At 44.1% G+C, this 24,845-nt stretch overlaps 2 long non-coding RNA genes across 10 annotated transcripts in view; both read right to left on the minus strand.

The window, feature by feature from the left end:
* The window catches only part of LOC127332140 (uncharacterized), an 85,934-nt gene extending 61,861 nt beyond the window's left edge, over positions 1–24,073 (minus strand). For 2 of the 9 annotated variants that reach the window (XR_011743568.1, XR_011743569.1), the window contains exons 1-6: positions 17,470–20,358; positions 17,189–17,300; positions 16,969–17,091; positions 16,748–16,887; positions 16,044–16,101; positions 15,910–15,967 (exon numbers count right to left, since the gene is read on the minus strand). This is a non-coding gene — a long non-coding RNA (uncharacterized lncRNA). Of the gene's footprint in view, positions 1–15,909; positions 16,102–16,747; positions 16,888–16,968; positions 17,092–17,188; positions 17,301–17,469; positions 20,359–23,895 lie in introns of those variants that run through there. The other 7 variants (XR_011743571.1, XR_011743573.1, XR_011743570.1 and 4 more) reach the window with 4 other exon arrangements.
* On the minus strand, positions 12,335–13,386 carry LOC139830637 (uncharacterized). Its single transcript, XR_011743576.1, has 2 exons — positions 12,636–13,386; positions 12,335–12,507 (listed from the first exon to the last, which is right to left on the minus strand). It is a non-coding gene; the product is annotated as an uncharacterized lncRNA (long non-coding RNA).
* Positions 24,074–24,845: the final 772 nt, after the last annotated feature.

The following is a 24,845-nucleotide window of genomic DNA, read 5'->3' on the forward strand; positions in this document are numbered from 1 at the left end:
ATAGTCCAGGGGTGAACTACTCACACATCAATCCGGAGGCGATCATGGCGATGAAGAGTCCTCCGGGAGATGATTCCCCTCTCCGGCAGGGTGCCGGAGGCGATCTCCTGAATCCCCCGAGATGGGATTGGCGGCAGCGGCGTCTTTGGAAGGTTTTCCGTATCGTGGCTCTCGGTACAGGGGGTTTCGCGATGAAGGCTGACGAGGGGCCCACCCCATAGGGCGGCGCGGGCCCCCCTTAGGCCGCGCGGCCCTATGGTGGCGGCGCCTCATGGCCCCACTTCGTATCCCCTTCGGTCTTCTGGAAGCTTCGTGGAAATATAAGACCCTGGGCGTTGATTTCGTCCAATTCCGAGAATATTTCCCTTGTAGGATTTCTGAAACCAAAAACAGCAGAAACAAAGAATCTGGCTCTTGGGCATCTCGTCAATAGGTTAGTGCCGGAAAATGCATAATAATGACATAAAGTGTGTATAAAACATGTGAGTATCACCATAAAAGTAGCATGGAACATAAGAAATTATGGATACGTTTGAGACGTATCAGTAGGGCAGCACCAGGCGATGCGGCGCCGGAGAGGTCCGGCCAGGGGCGAGGCGGCGCCGGAATCGGGGACGGCGGCGCTGGAGAGGGTCGGCCATGGCGGCGCCGGAGAGGGCCGGCCAGGGGCGAGGCGGCGTCGAAATCCGGGCTGGTGGAGGAGAGGGCCAGAGGGGAGCCGGAGAGGGGACGGCGGCGCTGGAGTCGGGGACGGAGGCGCTGGAGTGGGTAGGCCAGGGCGGCGCTCGAGAGGGTCGGCCAGGGCGAGCGAGGCGGAGCGGAGCGAGAGGGTCGGCCAGAGCGAGCGAGCGAGGGTCGTCTCCAATTCAGAGCAATACAGAGGTCCGACCCTCTGAATCGGTACGCACCTAAGTTAGCTGCGCGCAGGCTGCCCTCGGAATTGGCCCATCGATTCCAGGATCCAATACCGAGCACAAACAAACAGCGGAATTCCCTATTTTGTACCTCAATTCCAATTCCGAGCCCGAATTCTGTGCAACCAAACAGGGGGTTAGCTTAGCTCTGGTAAACTGCAGCCCACTTTTCTAAGAGAACAAATACGAATTTAATTTCAATGGATACACATAATCAGATCATACATAGAATTTGGTCGAACGTGTTTCATCTTTCAGGAACAGTTACACAACGCTGCGAAGAGGAGTAAAAAATCGAGTTCCAATCCGGCACGGATTCAGAACCCGGTTCGCATCGGAATTCGGAAAGATCTTGCTTGGCGACTTGGGCCGCTGCTGTTGGTGCTGGTTCGTGGACTGCAGCGCCTGCCCGACCATGGCGGCGCGCGAGACACGAGACACGGCCGTGCCGCCGGCCAGCGCTGGTAGGCCTCGTCGTCCTCCATGTTCCCGCCTCCCTCCAGCGCCAAGTGCACGAGGTGCCGCATGTCGTACGACGTCAGCTCGTGCTGGTCGGTGATCTCGGGACCGTCGGAGCGCGTCGCGAATCCTGACAGCTGCAGGTTACCCATCTCTTGCGCGAGCGCGCCGCCGCGGAACGGGCGCACGGAGAACTGGGCGCCGCACTCGTCCTCGTCCTCGTCGTCATCCTCGTATCCGGCGACGGTCTGCTGGTCCAGCAGTTTCCGCGCGCCGATCAGATCGAACTCCCCGAACTCCATGTCGCTCCCGCTCTCGTCGTCCTCCTCCCCTCCGAACTCCATGTCGCTCCCGCTCTCGTCGTCTTCCTCCTCCGACGAGTCCCACGAGTCTTCAGCCGGAACCTCGGCGAGCGGGGCCAGCTTGCCGTGCTCGTTCGCGGCGGCCATGTCTACTAGGTCTACTTGCAGGAACTGACGGACTTGCAACGCCGATGAGCCGATGAGCACTGCGAGCGCGAGAGAACTTCAGAGCAGGCTTTCCTCGTTCCGCGGACATGGTGCTTCCTTATATACGGCGATGGCATTGAAAACAAGAGCGAGTCGAATTCGACTTTGATGAGAATTCCCGTACCGAAGGAAAAGTCGAGAACTTCAACTTGGAGTCGGATTGGATTGTTAGGCGGTGGATCCGCGAAAACGCAGCCTACTATTTCTAGATTAAAATCGGATTCAGTTGCTGGTAATTGGAGATCGACTTCCGTAAGAAATAGGAAAAACCCAATTGCCAAAGAGTGCTTGGATACTCGCTGTCAAACTGAGCGTTGGGGTTTTCAGCCGTTGGATCCGTTCTGGATGGACTGATCCCGTGCCGCGTCGGTCACCTTGCACCCTGACCGAATTCCACGTGTGTCCTACGTGGCATGTGTTGTGGAGCGAACGGTTTGAATCTCACCGCATCATTCTCTCCTGACGAGCCGTTCTCTATCTATAGGTTTTCTTATTTTATTTATCTTCTTTAACAGACTTTGAACTCATACAATGGGGATCCAAATGCAAAGGAATTCGGCGTAACTTTTGAGAACAAACTCACGACTATTAAGGATCCATATGTAAAGGAATTAGCTACAATTTCACGACAATGGCAAGGAGAACGGATTTTACCAAGATGGAATACGTGCAGTAATATTTTTCCAAGATAGATCCATTCACCACATATGAAACTGAAGTTTCTCTAAAACTGAATATTTGCAGTAATTTCTCTGAAACTGAAGTTTAAACTGCAGTGCCTTCTTGAGGTATCAGTTCCGGGACGAGGACGGCGAGCTCGTTCGGGGAGGACAACGAGCTTGTCTGGGGAGTAGAGGAGCTCACCGTCACAGCAGCCGGCGGCGCGGTGGCGCAGGGAGGAGGTTGAGCCGTCAAGGACAACGACGAGCTCGGCGGCATGGCCGCGAGGAGCAGCGATGCAGCGAAGGAGCAGCGGTGCAGCGGAGGACCAGCAGCGAAGAGGGAGGAGCTCGTGGCTGACGACGTGGTACTGCTAGTCGGCCAGCGGTGCGCGCGGCCCAGCAAGGCATGCACGTGGAGCAGAGGAGGAGCAGCGAGGCACGCACGCGTAGCGGAGGACCAGCAACGCAGCGCCGCAGGGAGGAGCTCATGGTCGACGATGTGGTGCTGCTAGCCGGCCAGCGGTGTGCGTGCGGCGCAGCGAGGCACACACGCGGAGCAGAGGCGTCCGCGGTGCAGAGAGCTGCCGGCGGCGAGCGAGGCGAACTGATGTCATATTTAGAAGGGTTCATATTTGCTAAATACTGTAGGCAGCGCGCTGGCCAACCTATAGATTCTAAAAATATTCGGGAGTGGTGTTTCTGAACATGGGTGCATATGCTCTCCTTATTTTGAAATGCATCTTACACAGATTTTGAACTTCAGAAAATTTGAAACAAAAAATTTGTACGTACATCGTCACGTGCTACACGCTCACAAAGTCGTTTCATAAAAAATCGACTTATTATGTGATGTGTGTAAAAAAGACAAATTTCAGTGCAAAAAATAATGCTTTTCACAAGATAAATTTTCTCTTTTTTACATAGACCACAAAAAATATTGGTTTTTTGTGAAACTTGAGGAACCCACATATATTATAGAGATGTACATGTAGATTTTTTTATCAAATATTTTGGACACTTCAAAATATGTATTTTGGTAGAGGGAGCATACGCACCCGGGAGTCGAATTGAATTTCCCAAAATATTCTGATTGTAGCAGGCATGTATTGTGTGCACCGATCAGCCAATGTTATCTATGTTAACAGCAGCAGAAAGATATTATCATTCTACATACGTAGAGTCAGAACAAAATCATCGTACACAAGAGGTTCAGCCGCAGAAATTCAATTCGGCTTCCGGTGCCGTATGCTCCCTCCACCCAAAAAGCATATTTATAATTATCAAACAATTTTAACAAATAATTTCACTTGTACAGTTTCCTGAAAAAATGATACTATTTTTTGTGGTCGATATAAAAATGACAAAACATGTCTCACAAAAATTCGTATTTTTAGAATTAAAATTTATGCTAATTCCATAATAGGGGAACATATATTAATAGGGAGATGGCAAGTTAGCAACCAAAACTTGGGCACACTGGGCAAGCCTAGACGCACTGACTTCAGCTGTCTCTGGTTGATCTTTTCATTTGATTCAGTCAGGCACTATGAAATCGTCCAAGTGCTTGGTCACTTCTTTAAGCTACTTGTCCTTATTCAGCTGTTTCTTCAGACAGCTTCTTCTCCTTAAGCTGAGCTAATTACACTAGTAGTCCAACAACTTGTCTGTGATGATTTGGTTCTACATCTTGCAAACTGTGAAACCATGGTCCTACAACTTGTAAATCGTGTGAAGATTTGGTCCTCAATCAACCAGAAGATGACATGTGGCATTCTAGTTTTTGCAGAAAAACCCTTAATATTTTTATATGGCGCATGTGACCTTGAATGCGGGTCCTACCTGTCAGTGCGACCGAAATAAACAATACCAAAAACTGTGCGCGCGTACTGGTGATTCGAACTCACAACCAAGGGTAAGCTCGCATGAAGATTTGGTCCTACAACTTGTAAATCGTGTGAAACCATGGTCCTACAACTTGTAAATCGTGTGAAGATTTGGTCCTCAATCAACCAGAAGATGACATGTGGCATTCTAGTTTTTGCAGAAAAACCCTTAATATTTTTATATGGCGCATGTGACCTTGAATGCGGGTCCTACCTGTCAGTGCGACCGAAATAAACAATACCAAAAACTGTGCGCGCGTACTGGTGATTCGAACTCACAACCTAGGGTAAGCTCGCACAGGCGACTGCCACCAGAGCGAACGACAAGTTTATGTTAAACTTGAGAACATTATACTATTCATCTGTAATTGCAGGGTGTATTATTCAGTGGCTGCCAAAACAACTAAAGCTTAACTAGAGTAGTTAGTGCGCACGACGTGCAATGCACTTCTCAATTATTTAAAGAAAATACAATGTATTTATCATTTTGGGACCTGCCTCTTTCCTGTGTTCTGGCTCTTCCCTAACTATTTCCATATTATGGATCTTCAATATTAGTGCATGATCACATATTCATATTTCCGCATTATTTATTTTTATCTTGATAGAATTAGCTAGCGGATGAGCAAGTACAAACTGTGTAGCCGAATACAACCTTCAGGAAAATATTATTTACTACATGTATGTTAAAACTCAATTTCTCTCTTAAAATTTAAACACAAAATACTCTATTATATAACATACTATTGTATTTGCAATCTACCATATATTTATAAAATGAAATATATTACCAATGATTTCAGAAATTTTAAACGTCCATGTTCTCCTGTATGGCTGTATTTCACTTACTACATGAGTTCTAGTAAAAATGAAATACATAAAAAGATCTAAAATACATTTAGACAATATATCAAAGACGTGACGATTTCTCGGTTGAATTGGAAATAAGTTATACTAGATAGTTATTAATATGTCTAGTTCATAAGTGACATTTTCTCATGTATTTTACGTACAAATATAATTCTTTTCTAAAAAGTGGTCCTTGAAAGTGCATGGAGCCCCCATGTGTGGTTTTGGTAATTAATGACAATCCCTATGGACTAATGTTTGCATTGAGTTATATTTGTAGGAGTTGTCCATAGGCAATTCTTGAACCATATGTTGGCTTCAAGGTTGCAATAAGAAGAAATTGATGAAGGATATCAAGTGTCAAGTATGTCTTGAAGATGAAGATGAAGTGAGCCCTCAAGCTACTTCAAGACATCAACATGATGAAGAATGAAGAAATGAAGTGCAAGTTCAAGATGAGCCATCTCGAAGAGATCCTTTGCTTGAGTCTTGCCATCCATATGGTGATCATGGATATGTGAAGATGCGCCGAAGAAGAAGCTCTCCCATGGTGGATTATGGGGGAGCAATCCACATGGTGGTCATGGTTATGTGAAGATGCGCCGAAGAAGAAGCTCTCCCATGGTGGATTATGGGGGAGCAATCCACAAGAACCGTCAAGCAAGCACAAGCAAGAAAGGCGTTCCATCTTGTTGAGGTCAAGATCGTCGTCATCGAGCTCAAGTGGAATGCGCAAGTATAAGGTTTGCTCTTGATAGGGTTTGTTTCTCACCGGTCTCATGGTGTAGTTGGAGACCGGTTTATAGTTTAGTTGCCGTACTATCAAGAGGGCTCTCGAGTGAGTAACTTGATCGTATCGTTCGGAGAGAGCTCAAACCTTTGCATCCTTGCATCATCTTTCTTGGTTGTTATTTGGACCTTATCCATGTGATGTTTTAGAGCTTGTGCTTATTCTCATGACAAGCTCTAGTTCATCGAAAACGGATTTCGCATAGATCACTTGTTGCGTTTTCGAGTTTGGTTCATCATCTTTCTTGGTTTTATTTGGATCTTATCCATGTGATGTTTTAGAGCTTGTGCTTATTCTCATGACAAGCTCTAGTTCATTGAGAATGGTTTTTCCATGGGCAACTTGTTGCATTTTCAAGATTGGAGGTTTTACCGGTATGTCTTTTTGAGATAGGTCAAACCTTTCTTCATTTGTTTCTATCCTCCTTTGCTGGACTATGATGTTTCTATGCATATTGTTGTAGAGCTCGTTGTTGTGATTTCAACGAGCCCAAGATCATCGAAATCGGAGTCCGGATGCAAAAGTTATGCCCGTTTTAGTTTTGGTTTTTGTTAATTTTTCTTTTTACGCATATTTTTGAAATATCCGGGCCGGATTATCCGGGCCGGATATTTAGGAAATATCCGGCCCCCAAATCGTCTAAGGACCGGAAGAAAAGCAGCTCTGGATAGGGGCCGGATTTTGGCCGGATTTTGTCCAGGTTTTGTCCTGAGGCCGGATTATCCGGCCCCGGATAATCCGGCCCCAACTTGGGCCGGAATATCCGGCCTGTTTTTGCCCAAACGGCTCGATTTTCTTGGGGGGTATAAATACCCCCTTCTTCCTCCTTGGGCTGTGCTTCTCTCACTCTCTCTCTCCTCCATTGTTGAACTAGAGAAGCTTGCTCTATCTCTCAATCCCTCCATGATTCTTGCCCCCATTTGAGGGAAAAGAGAGGAGATCTAGATCTACATTTCTACCAATCAAATCCATCTCTTTGTGAGTGGAATCCTCTAGATCTTGATCTTGGTGTTCTTTGTGAATTCCTTTGTTCTTCCTCTCTTATTCCCCCAATAGCTTTTGTAGCTTTGTTGGAATTTGAGAGAGAAGGACTTGAGCATCTTTGTGGTGTTCTTGCCATTGCATTTGGTGCATCGGTTTGAGTTCTCCACGGTGATTCGTGGAGGTGAAAGCAAGGAAGTTGTTACTCTTGGGTTCTTGGAACCCTAGACGGATTCTAGGCCTTTGTGGCGATTTGTTGGGAGCCTCCAATTAAGTTGTGGATGTGTGCCCCAATCTTTGTGTAAGGCCCGGTTTCCGCCTCGAAGGAAATCCCTTAGTGGAACCGTGACCTAGGCCTTTGTGGCGAGGGTCACCGGAGATTTAGGTGAGGCGCCTTCGTGGCGTTCGGTGTGTGGTGTGAGTACCGCATCTTGGGGTGAGGCCTTTGTGGCGTTGGTGTGCATCGAGCAACCACACCTCAAGGTGAGCCTCTTGTGGCGTTCGGGAGCACTAAGCAACCGCACCTCTCCACCGGAGATTAGCACTCGCAAGAGTGTGAACTCCGGGATAAATCATCGTCTTCCGCGTGCCTCGGTTATCTCTATACCCGAGCTCTTTACTTATGCACCTTACCTTGTGATAGCCATCGTGCTTGAAGTTATATATATCTTGCTATCACATACTTGCTTGCATTGCTTAGCATAAGTTGTTGGTGCACATAGGTGAACTCTTGCTTAGAATAAGTTGTTGGTGCACATAGGTGAACCATAGTATATATGCTTTGGGCTTGACAAAGTAAACGCTAGTTTTATTCCGCATTTGTTAAGCCCATCTCGTAAAAGTTTTAAATCGCCTATTCACCCCCCCCCTCTAGGCGACATCCGTGTCCTTTCAGTCCTTATCGCTGACTTAAAATTATTTATTTTGGAACAAGAGAACTTGTAAGAAAATACTCCAAACGCATGAAAAAAAAATTATGAACTAGGGTTGCAATAACGAATAGTGCACTACAAAGTTTTAAAAAAACTTGTTCTAGATCTTACTAAATGGGGTACACGTTACTTAATTTATTTATGGACATCTTAGTTTCATGAGATGTGAATTTCAATCATGGGTCCCCATGGACCCTATATAAACAATATGTCAAAAAATACTAAAAAGATATGTCATGAAAATATATCATAAATTATGTGTGTAGAGAATGTATGTAAGTATATGCATGCCAAGTTTAAATAGAAAATATATTGGTATATGACCTACACAAAAAGAAAAAATATACGGTTCGCAATATAAGCAGTGGACGTAAACTGTTCACGATATAACAAAGTACCAGTTTCTCTTTTTTTTTGTAGGTGACATATGGTTTTAATTTTTTTAAAAAAATTGCACAAGTATCAAGGTGACATGTACGGGTGTAAATTATTTAAACTTTTTTCTGAAACATTTAAATAGAAGTTTCCGATTTTTTTTAAATATCATGATGCATAACACCTGAGTGCTCCACCTTATTTCCCCAGATTCATCATGGCTTGTCAAAAGAGGGAAACATTCATGTAATCTGTTATAATATAAGTACGTCCTAGACATTGAACAAAAATATTTCGTGGTGTAGCGGCGACGATGACTGTACCCAAGCAGCAGCACGCGAGTTCGATCTCCTAGACCGCACGTATTATTTTTATTTGTTTCGTTAGACCAACAGGTTGGTCCCACATGTAAGACTGCACCCAAGCTTACATGTGCAAATTAAAAAAATTAGGGGCCTTTCTACAAAAACTGTAACGCCACGTATGACCAAATTATCACATGATAGACAAGTTGTTGAACTACAAGTGTAATTAGCTCCCTTAAGCTCATCGTAGTTGTCATCTTTCATTAGCTTCTTCTCTGACTGCTGCATATACCTAATGGCCCGTGTTGTAGCAGCATTCTCTGCAGGACAGTGATACGTAGTGTTGGCGAGATGGAGTGTCAATGTGTAGTACATGACGGTGGCACCAGTTTGGCTTGAGCAGCCACGCCAGTCTTGTACTTCGGCCAGGGCAGGTGCAGTTTCTTCGGCACTGTCTCGAGCATGACCACGTATTATTTTTATTTGTTTCGTTAGACCGACAGGTTGGTCCCACATGTAAGACTGCACCCAAGCTTACATGTGCAAATTAAAAAAATTAGGGGCCTTTCTACAAAAACTGTAACGCCACGTATGACCAAATTATCACATGATAGACAAGTTGTTGAACTACAAGTGTAATTAGCTCCCTTAAGCTCATCATAGTTGTCATCTTTCATTAGCTTCTTCTCTGACTGCTGCATATACCTAATGGCCCGTGTTGTAGCAGCATTCTCTGCAGGACAGTGATACGTAGTGTTGGCGAGATGGAGTGTCAATGTGTAGTAATGACGGTGGCACCAGTTTGGCTTGAGCAGCCACGCCAGTCTTGTACTTCGGCCAGGGCAGGTGCAGTTTCTTCGGCACTGTCTCGAGCATGACCATGGGTGGAATCTCGACAACCCCCATGCGAATGGCTGGTGAGATGCAGCAGAGATAATAATAATTAGGCTATAGCAGACATACACAGAATCATTCGGGTATAAACGACTCATTTCGTATGATGAGAAAGGTTAGTAACATCATGAAGTTTGAAGGATCAGTTTAGGAAAAGGGTAGTACGATAACTAATCGCGAATGTAAATGAACACGCGGAGACATGAGATAAATAATCTGAAGTTATTATGGGCACCACATGGAATCTGATAATTTATCTGATAACTTTGGGAAGATAATGGAGCCCAGAAGTTGCCTCCACCCAGTGCCATTATTTTTTGTTTGGCATGCCCATCTCATTTATGTATGACATGCATAATATTCAAAGAGCACACATGCAAACTTCAGGACGTTGAAGAAAATTTGGTTACATCTAAGCTAAAAAAAAGCATACAACTTATAGATAATCTAATGGGAGCAGATTGGAAGCAGGTTGACTGCATGGTCAAGGGCAGAGTTTTAGCCGTCTAGCACTGTCTAAAAGATGAGGTAGGCACTGAGAGCATATCCGGTAACAAATAAGGCTAAGCCTAAGCACTGTAAAAGATATGGTATGTTGAGCGGAACCAGTCCCTTTTATCCATACTAGATGATCCGTTCCGCTACCGCGGAAATGGCAGAATTAAGTCAGGAATTAAATTATAGATTTTAGCTTATTTTAGTATTAACAATTAGTTTAAAATTTAACTAATTTACTATCTTTCGGACACACCATTCCATCGAGGTACTACGGTAAGATATGATAATTTAGTACGATTTCACACCGCTTCTTTTCAGCTTTTATGCTTTCTCATAAGCTCTTCCACCAAATTATGGTTATTGTATCTAAAGAGGAACTATCATAAAAGAGGCATAAAAGGACAATTACTAATTTCAAGAAGAATGTTTCCTTATTGTGATTCAAGATTTTGAGTCCTTTAACCGATACCACGGGAACCAGAAACTATTACAAAAGTTTGCCCCTCGTAAACAAATTCCACCACTATTCTCAGCTGATATCACCCATCCCATCACGATTTGCTTTAGCGACCAAGTCTCTTCCTCTTAACCTATGTAACTAATCCTCCACCTTGATATGCTACACGTCCCTCCTTTCCCTCCACACCAACTAATTCGCTAACCAAGTACTCTGTCGCGGCCATCCACGCCATCAACCATCCAATGCTCGCCCCAAGATTTACCTAACACTTGATAGAGGACAAAATAGATTAAACATTTCAGAATCCTAAGACAATATGTTGTTATTCCAAAATCCAAACACGACACATTTAGAGAAATGCTAGGAAATCTTAAAGAAATATATTTCAGAAATAACAATAATGCAATCTGGTAGAAAGCCATCAATACCATTAGAAAACAAAGTGTAAACTTTGCAGTTTAAGATAGGGTAACTTCATGATGTTAGCATCGTAAAAATACAATTTCACTTATCGTGAACCTAAATTAAATGTCCATTTGAATATACTACAATTCAACTTTTCACAAGTAAATAAATACAAAGATAATAAGAAAATAAAGGTATCACATATACGAAAGACCTCTAAACCAACTACGGAAATTCCTTGCATTTGTCTCCTTTTCTTGAGACATAAAATGCAATGCAGGTTGTTGTCACCCAAGGTACCGGTCATATAATTGCTAAAGTGCTAATGACAAAAGAAATTCCAGGTGGCATAGAAACTCTAAGTTTTTACTGGGAGTATATGAGACTAACAAAATTGCCAAAAAATTCTTATAGAGAAACAACCAAATATGTACAGAAACTATGCACTGAAACTTACTCAGAGCACTTAAACCTAGTGTAAAAATAAGAACTAAACAATAGAATCCATCTTTTTACACTAAAACTTACTGGCTAGCGAGACAGCAGAAACTCTTTCACTACGTTCGCATTGGTAAGGAAGTAGCATTTGATTAGTTTCACCACTGAAGTGCCATTTCTTACTTGTTCAAAGGCATAGCCAGTTAAGAAATGCCCCATAACTGTGAGCACGATATAAATGGGCAAAACCTTACTGTTAGGAGTACATGTAGAGTTAAGAAATGTATAACTACATGCAACACCTTGTAGAGTTCCGACTCATTGCTCACCATTATAGAACAGATGATAGAACTGGTACATTTTTTGTACATCAGGGTGATCATGAAGTCACCGGTAGCAATATACGTCATACAACATAGGATAGAAATCAAAGTTGGCAGCCTAGTTACATATATACAAATATCAGTAATTCTAGGCACGAGTGTAGAGTGCTTCTCCATTCTATGTCAAGGAACTCCTTCCATTTTCACAGCCTATCTTCCTGCGGTAAAGCAGCCTTGTGTTTGCTTCTTCCTCTTTTTAGTTGCCTTCTCTATCTCTTGGACAATCATAAATACTTACGAAAAATAAATTACAGGTACATAATATATAAATCAAGAAGAAAAAGTAGAGAAATCATCCAAAATAAAGATGCACTAACCATGATTGGTGCATTCTAAGATTTAAGAGCCTAATGGCAAGAAGAGGACACGACATAGACCTGCATGATCATTCTCTTCTAAATAAATTTTTGGGTGGTAGAGTAAGACCATATGTTATGCAGTGAAAAGGCTGGAAAAAGAAATATTTTCCATCAGATCCTTACACTGCTCCAATAAGGGTCAATGTATACTGACTCAGTAACACTCCTACACATTTACTTTTCTACCTAATAGAAAAGCCAAGACCATGAGTTTTTTACACACGAAAACCCAACTTGATCGTCTTTATAATGTCATTACAGTAAAAAAAATCTAAAATAAAAGAGAATAGCTTGCCAGATACATGCTAAGAAAAATGTATGTACTTATCATTCATGGCTACAAGAATGTCCAGGCGACTGACCTAGTGAAGAGCCTAATTGGCAACTGAGGTAAATTCTTGATATAAAGGTCTGCAAAAGATTCAAAAAAGGGGTTAAACTTCGCATGATCAAACATGGCAGAAACACAATAGCTTTTGTTGCATATCTGGATGTACCAATAGATCATTAACATTAGAGTAATCAGCTAGAAAACGAACCTCCAGACCATATGAAGACTAACGTCCAGCAATAACTTCAATAACAGGACCCTGACCGAACCACACATGTTGGAGAATTAGTCTTTAACTTCAATAGGTATGTGCCACACCTCCCGCATCTAAAATCGCGCAAATGACGGAGGCTAACCATAAGGTTTGGCTTATTTCTGTATCGGAGGTTGGAGCGGAGCTCTTCCATCTATCTGACGGGGCATGTTACCGCGTTGCTCACCGTAAGCGTTGGTTTATTTTAATACCGGAGGCTCGAGAGCGTGTACCTCTTTCGATCGCGGCCCACTTTCTATCACTCGAGTGCTAACTGGAGAATATTATGGTTATGTGATTGCGATTTCTTATTTCTTCAGTTTCCTCTTCCTCTTTCAACCTCTTAGACATACTCGTAAAGTAGAGTATTGGAGCTACTCGCAGTTGACTTTGCCGGATTGCATAACAACTTCAATTTTTGGTCAATTGATTGCATAGCAACTTAAAACTTTTAATAATCGATGGTAACGAAATATTAGAATCTCATAAGGTTTGGCTTATTTTAGTACCCGAGGTTGGAGCGGAGCCCTTCCATCGAGTGTAGTAGTATCTAACGGGATGTAGTATCTGACTGAGGCTCGGGAGCGTGAAGCGTAGCTCTTTCGATCGCCCCCATCATCGCAGTAGCCTAGGGGGAGTATTAGGGTGAAATAACCATTTTTGCTACGTCGTTCTTACGTGTAAGGTACGCCCGGAGGAAGGTTCACTAAAGTAGAACTCTGTAAATTTGGAGTGGGCTTAGCAGGACTAAGACCGGAGGGGTCGGTGTACAGCTACGTGGCGAGGGAGGGGATGGGTCGGCGCATATAAAACCATCGTCTCTCACGGCCGCATCCATTCCCCCCACTCCGTTCCCCGCCACCAGTCCCAAAATCACCAAAAAACTCTCTCCCTCTAGGCCACTTCGCCTTTACTGTAAGTTTCTTCTCGCGCGGATCCAGGAGAATTGGCGGCAATGGAAGCTGGGGAAAGAGTCGGCGGTGTGAAAGATGAGAGGAACCGCAAGGTCGCCGGTTTTGCTGGAGAGGAGGTCGTTGGAGGCGAAGGTGGTGTTGAAGAATCCGCCACTAGCGCGGGTCCTTTGAGGGCCACCGTCGTGGACGCCCTTGGCGTCGGTGCGGCCACCATCGGGCCGGCCGGCATCGGTTTGGTTGTAGAGGAACCAGCGGATCTAGCGGCGATTGAGTCGGCTACAGTAAAAGGCAACGAAGATGCGGGAGCATCCACTCTCGCCGGCGTCGCTGTTGGCGCAGTCGTTATCGGAACGGCAGGCCAAGCGTCCGGCGAGGGCTCGCTGGTGAAACCAGACATGCAAAAGGAGGTATCTACTACGGTGAAGCCAGACATGCAAAATGAGGTATCTACTATAAGCCGGACTAATCCAAAACAAATAAATGTGCACGTAATAGATACATCCTTTTGCATGTCTGGCTTCACCAGCGAGCCCTCGCTGGACGCTTGGCCCGCCGTCCCGATAACGGCTGCGCCAACAGCGACGCCGGCGAGAGTGGATGCACCCGCATCGCCGTCGCCTTTTACTGTAGCCGACCCAATCACCGCTAGATCCGCTGGTTCCTCTACAACCAGACCAATGCTGGCCGACCCGATGGTGGCCGCACCGACGCCAAGGGCGTCCATGACGGTGGCCCTCAAAGGACCCGCGCTGGTGATGGATTCTTCAACACCACCTTCGCCTCCAACGACCTCCTCCTCTCCAGCAAAACCGGCAACCTTGCGGTTTCTCTCATCTTCCACGCCGCCGACTCTTCCCCCAGCTTCCATCGTCGATGATTCTCCTGGATCCGCGCGAGAAGAAACCTACACTAAAGGCAAAGTGGCAGAGAGGGAGAGTTTTTGGCGATTTTGGGAGTGGTAGGCGGGGAACGGAGTGGGGGGGGGGGGGGATGTGGCCGTGGGAGACGATGGTTTTATATGCGCCGACCCATCCGCTCCCTCCCTCAATGACCCCTCCGGTCTTAGTCCTGCTAAGTCTACTCCAAATTTACAGAGTTCTGTTTTCTGCGTCTAATTTAAAAAACGGCGACCTGAATGTGTTTTCCCTTTGATGAACCTTCCTCCCGTCATACCTTACACGTAAGAAGGATGTAGAAAAAATGGTTATTTCACCCTACTAATCCCCCTTTGCTACTTTGATGATGGCAGCGATAGAAAGAGCTACACTTCATGCTCCCGAGCTTCCAGTATTAAAATTAACCAAGGTTTACGGAGAGCAATGCGATAACATATCCCGTCAGATACTACTACACTCAATGGAAGGGCTCCGCTCCAACCTCGGGTACTAAAATAAGACAAACCTTATGAGATTCTAATATTTCGTTATCATCGATTGTTAAAAATCTTAAGTTGATATGCAATCAATTGACCAAAAATTGAAGTCATTATGCAATCTGCCAAAGTCAACTGCGAGTAGCTCCAATGCTCTACTTTGCGAGTATGTCTAAGAGGTTGAAAGAGGAAGAGGAAACTGTGCAACTGACGAAATAAGAAATCGCAACCATGTAACCATAATATTCCCCAGTTAGCACTTGAGTGATAGCAAGTGGGCGGCGATCAAAAGAGCTACATGCTCCCGAGCCTCCGGTATTAAAATAAACCAACGCTTACGGTGAGCAACGCGGTAACACGCCCCGTCAGATATTACTGTACTCGATGGAAGAGCTCCGCTCCAACCTCCGGTACAGAAATAAGCCAAACCTTATGGTTAGCCTCCATCATTTGCGCGATTTTAGATGCTTGGTTTGTTTTAGCGCATGGCATGTAGTTCACAACTTCTTAATGCTTATTCACTTACATCAATTCACAAAGATTTACCAAAAAATCATGTACCACTCAATTTTTGAGAGAAAAGAGGAAAAGACTCACAACTTCTGAATGCTTATTCACTTTTTCAGTTACATCAATTCACAAAGATTTACCAAAAAAATCATGTACCACCCAATTTTTGAGAGAAAAGAGGAAAAGACTAAACACCTTGTCAGGTACCACCAAAACAAGAGGATAGGGAAGCAAAACAAACAATTGAAATGAGCAGAGCTAGATCAAGAAAAAAAAACAGAACCTGAGTAAGAAGACATACGAAGCCTCCGTACATATACAGAACAGAAGAAATCCCACGTGTATATTTACAACAAAGAAAAAATTGTTACGCACGAATCAGAACCCTGCGAAGTGAGAAATAGTAAACATGCATAACCGGGAGAAGATTTACCTGAAGCTAGCAACAACACATGTTTAGAAAGGCGTGGTAGATAATGAGAGAGTTTAACCTGCAAGGGGGAATTTAATCATACAACTTTGTACATTGGCACCTGGTCTATACAACAGAACTGGGAGAAGATTTACCTGAAGCTAACAACAACACATGTTTAGAAAGGCGTGGTAGATAATGAGAGAGTTTAACCTGCGGGGGGATTTAATCATACAACTTTGTACATTAGCACCTGGTCATATTACACATTGTAAACTATAATTGCAAAAATAGCACTCCATAGTTTACGACTTAGGTAAAATACTACATTTCCACAACTAAGCAGTTTTAAGCATAGACGAGTAAATGACCAGCTAATGATAATCAAAATGATCAACCTAAAACGCTTGGAAAAAGGAACAAAAATCATTCACCTCGCATTGCCATCCCAGACCGATTTGAGATGCATTACGACACAAATATTACCCATAGAATACCCACTGATTATTCGCTTGTAGAGCCAAAATCAAAATTGAAGCATCTTATTTAAAAGTGCGAAACAAGTTGATGTTTCTGGTTGCATGCCTACTGAATGATCTAATATACCGGAGGAATGGAAAGTTTACATAAAAGGGAAGAGTGCAAAATTTTATTTAGCACATGCCAGATGGGGTAAGAGCACACTCCACATGATGGATTTTTTTTCTTTTGTGTTCTACTAAATCCAATAAATCCTGGTGTAGATATATATATGATTTTCACACTTCCTCAAAAACATGTTCCCAGGGAAATGGCAGCAAAAAGTAGCAGTAAGCCAGCAGCTATTCACGAAACAATATGAGGGTCTCAAAGCCCTCACCTCAGAGCAATTAACATAGTTGCCGGAAGAACACAATGCAGCCAAAAGGATAATTATTGGCAAGAAACCTGAACCAAAAATAGGACTCCTCTTTTACGTGCTCCACAGAAACAACACTATTTTAACAGAAGGCAAGGAACCTGCAACCCAAAGAAGATGATGACATAATGGGCTAGCCAGGCCTAAGCCAAAAATTAGAATGCACTCTTACATGTCCCTACCATTTAGCTACTCACAGTGTCTGAGCATATTAAAAAATCACAGGACCACAATACCCAAGAATCTCCAAGCAATTCTTTTCCAGTCTGATTCGGACAAACTTTGCGATCTGAAAGTAAGACCACCTGTAATAAAACATAAGAAGCAATATGAGTAACATCATAAATGGTTACCTCAATCTCTCGCACCTAAATAGTTCATTCATAAAATACAATTTCTCACCAGTAACTAATTTTACATATATACACCAGCAGTAATCCATTGTCTTCAAGTGAGATAGTAACTTTTCTCTTGTTCACCACTTACAAATCCAGACAACCGTGCCAATCATAACCTTCATCCAGAAAAGTATACAAATGTCAGGTCAACTCAAATCAAATTTCAGCTTGTTGTATTATATCCATTCTAATAGTTAACTGGCAGCGAAGTCCACACAGCATGACATCATGTTCAGATGTGTTCTTGCCCACATGTAGGTAAACAAATTTGACCTCATCACTTACATTAAAGAACCCGAGGTTCTCGAGCGTGAGTGCGGCATCACCCAACAGGAGGTCGAAACAGCCCACTGCCAAATTCACACAAGTTGCAAGAGACTATTAGTAAAAAAAAATCTAGCATCCTGAGCGGAGAGGTAGATAGGATGGATGAGCAACAAGGCGTAGATCCATCGAGCGGCGCCATGGCCATCCTTCCGGGGTTCCTGGGGCGGCCCTCCTCGCGCTGCTCACCAGGGTGAGCAGGTACCGAGGAGGTGGAGGATGCGCGACCCCAAGGGCTCCCTGTGCCGGCTCCCCTCAACGACCTAGCGGCGTGCACCACCGGCGGCAAGAGCCCGTGGCCAAGCACCACTGGCCACCAGGGCCCCGCCTCCCACGAGCCGTCGTACTCACGCCATCGGAGAGACCCGCCACAGCTCGGAGGAGGGCCCATGTGTGACCGGCTCCTCCTCAAGGCCAGCGCTGCCCGAAGCCCATCGCTGCTCCTCCACCACCTACCCAGCGCCAACCCAAGAACGACCTCGCGCGAGGAGGACGGACTTGGGCGAATCCGGCGGTGGCGAAGGTGCGGGGCGGCCGGCGGAGCTCTCCCTCCCTCCTCCTCTCGCATCTTCTCCAACCACGGTTGCCGCCACCCAGGGCCCTCCCAAACGGCGCCAGAGCCCGCGGACAGCGGCGGCAGCTGCGCAACATCGGCATCTGCGCGAGGGCGGCTCCGAGACGGCAACGGTGGAGCCTGAATGAGAATAGGTAGTAACATCTATTATGGCTGATGTGTCATGTTCCTGTAACCTTAATCCAACCCAAGCATGCATCCTTCTCAGAGACACAGAAAACAAAATCTAATGCTCAACTGTTAACCAGCGACAATCTTGGTCTAAATAAACAAACAGCCAAGAAAAACAATGACGCCTTCGAACGTGCAGCATGGAAGAAGCAACCTGTTATCAGCAGATAGACCCAATCATCATTCTTCCCCAATGAATCAGAAGCAACTAAGCAACCGCAAGGCCACCAGATTCTAAACTTCTTTTGAGGGAAACCGCATGCTTTATTAGTTAATCAAAACAGGGTTACAATCAGCCTCTAGGCTGTGAACTCAAAATGCCGGTGGCTCAATATCCCAAGTAAACAACCCTCCATCTATCGCCGCATACTTTGCGCAACAGTGGGTCGCCTGGTTAGTTTCATGGCGGGCAAACACGGTATTAGAATAAGAAAATAAACTTTCTAGCTCGCTAATCTCATCTAAGATAGGTTTGATAATCGAACGATCATCCCCTCGAAGATCACCCTGTTATAACCTCGGTCAGCTGCAAGGGCACAGGCATCTCGTAAAGCTAGAGCCTCAATAGAGTATCTGAAATCTCCTCATATGTTTTACACGTAGCGCCAAGGTAGGAAACATACATATTAAGTAATACTTGAAATAACCCTTGCTCTTTTAATTAGTAAGGGGAGCACATTTTTCAGGGGATCTTTAAGCAATCACATCATATAAAAATTCCCAATACAAATTTATTTGCTACAACTGAGATGCTCAAGAAAAAAACTGTTTCGGAAAACAGATTTAAGGAGGTGTCTGGGAATGGGAGAAATATTAATTGTCAAAAGATATCAAAGAATACCTCTTCTCTTCAAAAGAAGTATGACATCACACAATGCATCCTCAAAATCACAACGGCATATGATCCCATCAAATAAATTCGAGAGGCTACTACCACATTACATAATGATTTTCTATTAAACACCGAACAAGACATATTAATGTTGGGTACTCAAAAGCAGTTTTATTACCTTAAATTCCTGAAGAATATTGTTGCCATGCAAAAAAAATACAAAATTACTAAAGCTGTATAGGCCAACAAAATCATAGGGTAGTTGTACTTCCTTTGGGTGAATCATTTGGACCCTGCTACGAAGATTAATGCACGTATGGGCACATAAAGGGAATCCAAGAGGGGCATACCATAATAGAAGGAAAGTGATGAAACAATGCAAGAACAAAAAGGAAACACCCAGGAAGGTTATATAGCCTTTTAAAAACAGCAAACCGAGCTCATCTTGGAACCAAACAAACTCACCAATCATAGTAACAATGATAGCTATCAAGAAGACACAAAATAATACACTTGGAGAAATAAAAGGTATGAACACAATCTATTAGTCGCACAAACAATAGTACTACAACACAATGCAACAGATAAACCAGCTGGAACACGAATTAATTACTTAACAGCAACTAACCAAAGATTCAATAAGGTTCACAGAGAAGGAGACTGTGCTAACCAGAGGAAGCTTGCAAAGATTTTTTTTCAGCCATGGTATGTACATGACATATTTGGTGTCGGGGGCCACCGTCTATTCTCCCATGAGAACCTTGCCAGTTGGAAGGAAGAACAGATGCACAACTTAGAGGCATGTGAGGAAAAGTCAACAAATACTAAGATAGCATCTCGTTCTTCCATTTGTTGTGCCGCCAGAGCTCCACACAGTGGAACGAGAAGGCCTGGGAGAGCACTGAGCAGGAGTGAGAGGTGGAACAGCACGAATAGCAGGCATAGGACTATAAGAGGGGAGGGAGAGGCGAAACAGCGGGAGGAGAAGGTGCAAGGGAGTGCCGAGGATGAGGAGGAGCGGTGGAACGAGAGCAAATTGGGAATGACACAGGCAACGCGAGAGGTGATGCAGCAGCTGCGACGGGAATTACGCGTTGAAGGATTTCTACCCTAGTTTTATAACAGCACACTCGGTAACAAATCCTAAGGGTGAGAGTCGCTCCGAGTCATGATCGGACGGTCGGGAAGCCAAAGTGCCCTGAGAAGCGCCCAAACACGAGCAAGGATGTGTTCATTACATGCTCACTTGCAGGGACCTATAATCCTCGAGTCCAACTGCCCGTGAGAGAAATTCTGGTGTCATCAATGCCGATGCCAACCAGCAGCAAGGTGAACCAGCCTCTTCTCCTGATATTGCTCCTGCTACACCGGTACACAGTTGTAATATGATTATGTATGCGATTTGATTAATTTTCTTCAATGTTAGCTTTTGGATAACATTGTCACCTTCCAACCAAAATGAATTTGGTCAACAAACTTACACTTCTAATTGGATTTAGTTATGATGATCTCATTATGATTTTGCTTACAATGAATGCATTTGGTGTCCCGCCAAAAAACTACAACGTTATGAGTAGGAAAACCATATTTTGGGGAACCTGCATAGAAAAATAGACTAGACAAATCGTCTCAGAAAAATAATTTGTAACAAAAGGTAGCAGTGACCAAGAATAATAACGAAACATGCTCGGGAGATCCCCATAGAGAATACACGCATACGAGATTGAGGAAGTCCTTAGCAACCAACCATCCCCACTCCAGATTGATAACGGCTGAAGGCATACCTACCAATAAATCATTAGCATTATCAAACTTAAAAATATACACAATATTCTCCATTTGGGCGAATTTCGGTTGCCATGATATCCATGAAGGTGACCATCTGCTTGTTCTTCTCTTCTTTTAACTGATCTTTACGGTTTATAAACCAGTTAAACCCGCTAATCCATTGGCAATGCAGGCCACCGGATAAGACATCAACATCGTCGTTTAAAATTTAACATCGCAAATAAATAGCATGAGCAATCTAGTGCGCTAAAAAGGAAGGACAATGAAATAAAACAAGCAAACAATCACATTCACTACATTCGAGCGTTTGCTTGTGTTGTTACATTATTTCCTTTTAAGCTCTACGGCAGATTCCAAATGCTATTTATTTGTGTTGTTACATTTTAAAGATTGATACTAATGCCTTATGCGGTAGCCCGCCATGCCAAGGAATTAGTGGTTTAACCTGTTCATAAACTGTGCAGGTCTGCTAAAAGACGAGAAGAACAAACAGATAATTACTTTTATGGATATCCTGAAACCAAAGTTTGTCCTAATAGAGAACGTTGTGGATATTCTCAAATTTTCTAATGGATTTCTTGGTTGGTACGATTTGAGCTGTTTGATAAATCTGAACTGCCAATCTCGGTTGGGAATAACGATGGAAAGTTGCTCCGTGCTTAACAATTTTGTACGTGTATATTCCTTCCTACTGTCAAACCCTCCCGAGCAAGGTTTGTTGCTATTCTTGGTCATTTTTAGATTTTTGTTGCGAATTTATATCTGAGACGATTGATCTGGTGTATTTGGGAATGCAAGTGGTCCCAAAATATGCACTTTTCACTCATAATATTGTTGTACAAGACGGGGCACCAAATGCATTCGTTGTAGTTAAAATTGTAATGAGATTGAAATCATAATGGAATCCATTGGGAAGTGTAAATTTGTTAACAAGCTTAATTTTGGTTGCGGTAATGCATGGTTGCCTAAAATGAAACTCATAAGACAACCTCTAGTCTTTGATGATGCCACATTTCAGATTTGATGCAGACATGTTTTTCCTTGTACTCTTTATTTTACAGCTTGCACATCTAGTCTTACATCATTTAGGCAGATTGGGGATCAAGCTGATGATGTAACTGAATATCCCGTGAAACCAAAGACCTAATTTGAAAGCTACATCCGCCTTAGTCAAGAGTTAAAATCTGAAATGTAATACATAAAAGATGCGCCAATGAAGTTGTAAGTATTTCTGAATTACTTTCGTGCACTACATAAGCGAAGCCCTGTATCTCATCAGATGGAAACAAATAATCAATAAATGATGATAACTCATCAGAAACAACGGTTGTTATTGCCTTTCCCGAGAAACATGCATATATCTGATTCAATCAAACACTAGCAAGAAGTGTAACAGCAATACAACATGAAAATATTTAGATGGTAATCCCTCTTTCCGCGCTGCATCACTAATCACTAAATGGAATAAAAAAATATGACATTATAGAAAAAGGAAGTAACATTAAGCACATAGGCAACTAGACAGGAACCCATATTTCTCTACGAAACAAAGCATGAAGTTAACCCACAGTTTAAAAATAACAATTTAAACTGTTGCATCGTATATAAATTGAAATTACTTCATGGCATCAAAATATATTTCCTAAGTTTGGAAAGTAATTCATTCTTGTTAATTGGCTTCGTGGCATCTGAGAAGGAGGTGAGGTGTCATTGTGTACCTCAGATCCTTGTGATAATTCAGTAGGAGTACAATTCTTGTCCCACATTATGACATCGCTTGTATCTTCATTTTTGTCTGGCTGCTCATATTATGGGTTCCTTTTAAATTATTCAATACACTATCATGCAGAAGCAAAGGTAATTATTTACTAAATAGTGTTATTATCTTGATTATTTACTAAATATTTGTAGCAACACTAAGTGATTATCTTGATATAGATGAGCCAGCCGTTTTATGCATGGAAGCGATGGCCCAAGAGCTAATTAAAAACTACATCATGTCTTTGTCTCCAAAGACCAAACTGGTGCGGATACTAGACGCATGTTTGAAGCACACTTTGATTTAGAGCGCTTGTTTAACCACAACGAAAGCGTCGTTGTCGCAGAGCAATCGCTTAGAAACAAGCCGGAGGGAGGTGCAACACCCAAACCACGCCTCCAGCAAGGTACACGGTACTCAAGAGCACTGCCATTGTCGCTCTGACCTGGCCAGAGAAGGGATTTCTCCAGGGAACTGCCGTGCCGCGACACATCCAGGAGAGGCGTCCACCACCAGCGAAGCCATGCACCCGCTGCATCCCAGGGGAACGAGCCACAGGCAGCAAGGGGCCGGACAGGGGCCGCCCCAAGCAAAGACGAGCACCGTCGGGGCCATCCCATGGCGCCTGGGCTGGGCGGACGCCACCGGGGACTGCAGGGAGGACGACATCGGTTGGGTGCCGACGGCGCCGAGCTCCAAGAGGGCGGGGCGGAAATGGCACACAAGCCAGCGGCCAACAGGGGCAGCGGGAGCCCAGCGACGGAGCTCGCGTGCGAGCAACAACGGAGGCGGCGACCAAAATGGCTGATTTTGGGGGATTTGTGGGGTAGGAGGGGGAGCGCCTGGAGGGAACCGGTGCCTCGCTGCTGCCGTCCACCCAGGACGGCCTCCTCAGGCGGAGGCGAGGGAGATGGGCAGCAGTGCAGACGCCTGGAGGTGACCCGGAGGCGGCTAGGGTTTTCTACAGGTATATTATTTCAGTCATCAATCCTATGGCAAACAGTCTACCATCGCAGTATCGCACTAACAAATGGAATCAATGCATGTGGCTGCATCTGGTGGTGGTGCTACAGATCGTTACAAGTAGGAGTAGTACAATATTCGAAGTGCTGGCTGAGTAGGGAGATTGACTGGTTATTTACTTGATGAAACTAGCATCGAATGAACAAATTTTCTCACACCGCTGCCAGGAACGACTGCCCGCCACTACTACTACAACAGCTGGGACCAAAACAGAGCCTGCTACGGGACGTATAAAGGTACCTGGAACGGCACGAGCTTGACGATGCGGACAAAAACGCGATCCCTTCAGTTGCCGGACGGATGTTGTAGGAGAACGGCCGGCGGCGGCGGCGTTTCTCGGCGACTTGCGGACTGTGGTGGCGGCGGAAGAACCCTAGGCGGCGAGTGATTGATTTTGATGTCTGGGGTGAGCTTTCGTGTGTGGGCGACGGCTGGGATCTGGTGGGCTTTTATCCTTATTTTTCTTTCTTTGTCCTGGTTTTCTGCCTTTTTTCCCTATTTTCGAATTTATCTAGTGACAAGAATTAAAGTGGCTCTTCAAAGTTCATCCAAACTCCGAATAAAATATGCAGATAATCTTTTTTGATCAACTCGACAAAGCGAACAAACGACAAATGGTTAACCTGGTCAACTTATCATCAGCTCTCAAGATTTAAGTCAAAACTAATCTTCAAAATTTTGGGGTATTACATGTATTATATGTCAACTGGAGCAAAGGTGGTGGTGGTTATCTGACCTGACTGCCCCAAATATGATGATTTTTTGTCGTTTTCTCGTTAGGAGTGGACACTCTTTTGAAAAAGATGAAAGAAAAATAATAGAATTGGAAAGCTAATGAATCTTAAATGAGCAAATAAAACATGACCTGGAGAATTTAAAACATTTATCTAGTTAGAGGTTGGGAAGTTGAAACATCTATCTAGCTAGAGGGTTCGATATGACTCGTTTTTTCATAAATAGTCTACTCGAGTGGACTTTTGGGTGCATGGGTAATTAGGCTTCAACTAATGTTTCCACCACCTCTTACGTGTACACCAATAGCATATCCAGTCGTATCCCCAAACGACTTTTGGCAAAAGTGTCGGATTGGTTGTTTGGAGGATGCAGTGGCGTGGTGTTATGTTTGGGGCCACCTATTCCCAGCCACGTCCTCCAAACGTGATCCCCATAAAATCAAGTGTAAGAGGTGT

This window comes from Lolium perenne, chromosome 4 (genome assembly GCF_019359855.2).
Source record: "Lolium perenne isolate Kyuss_39 chromosome 4, Kyuss_2.0, whole genome shotgun sequence".
NCBI classification, from domain to species: Eukaryota; Viridiplantae; Streptophyta; class Magnoliopsida; order Poales; family Poaceae; genus Lolium; species Lolium perenne.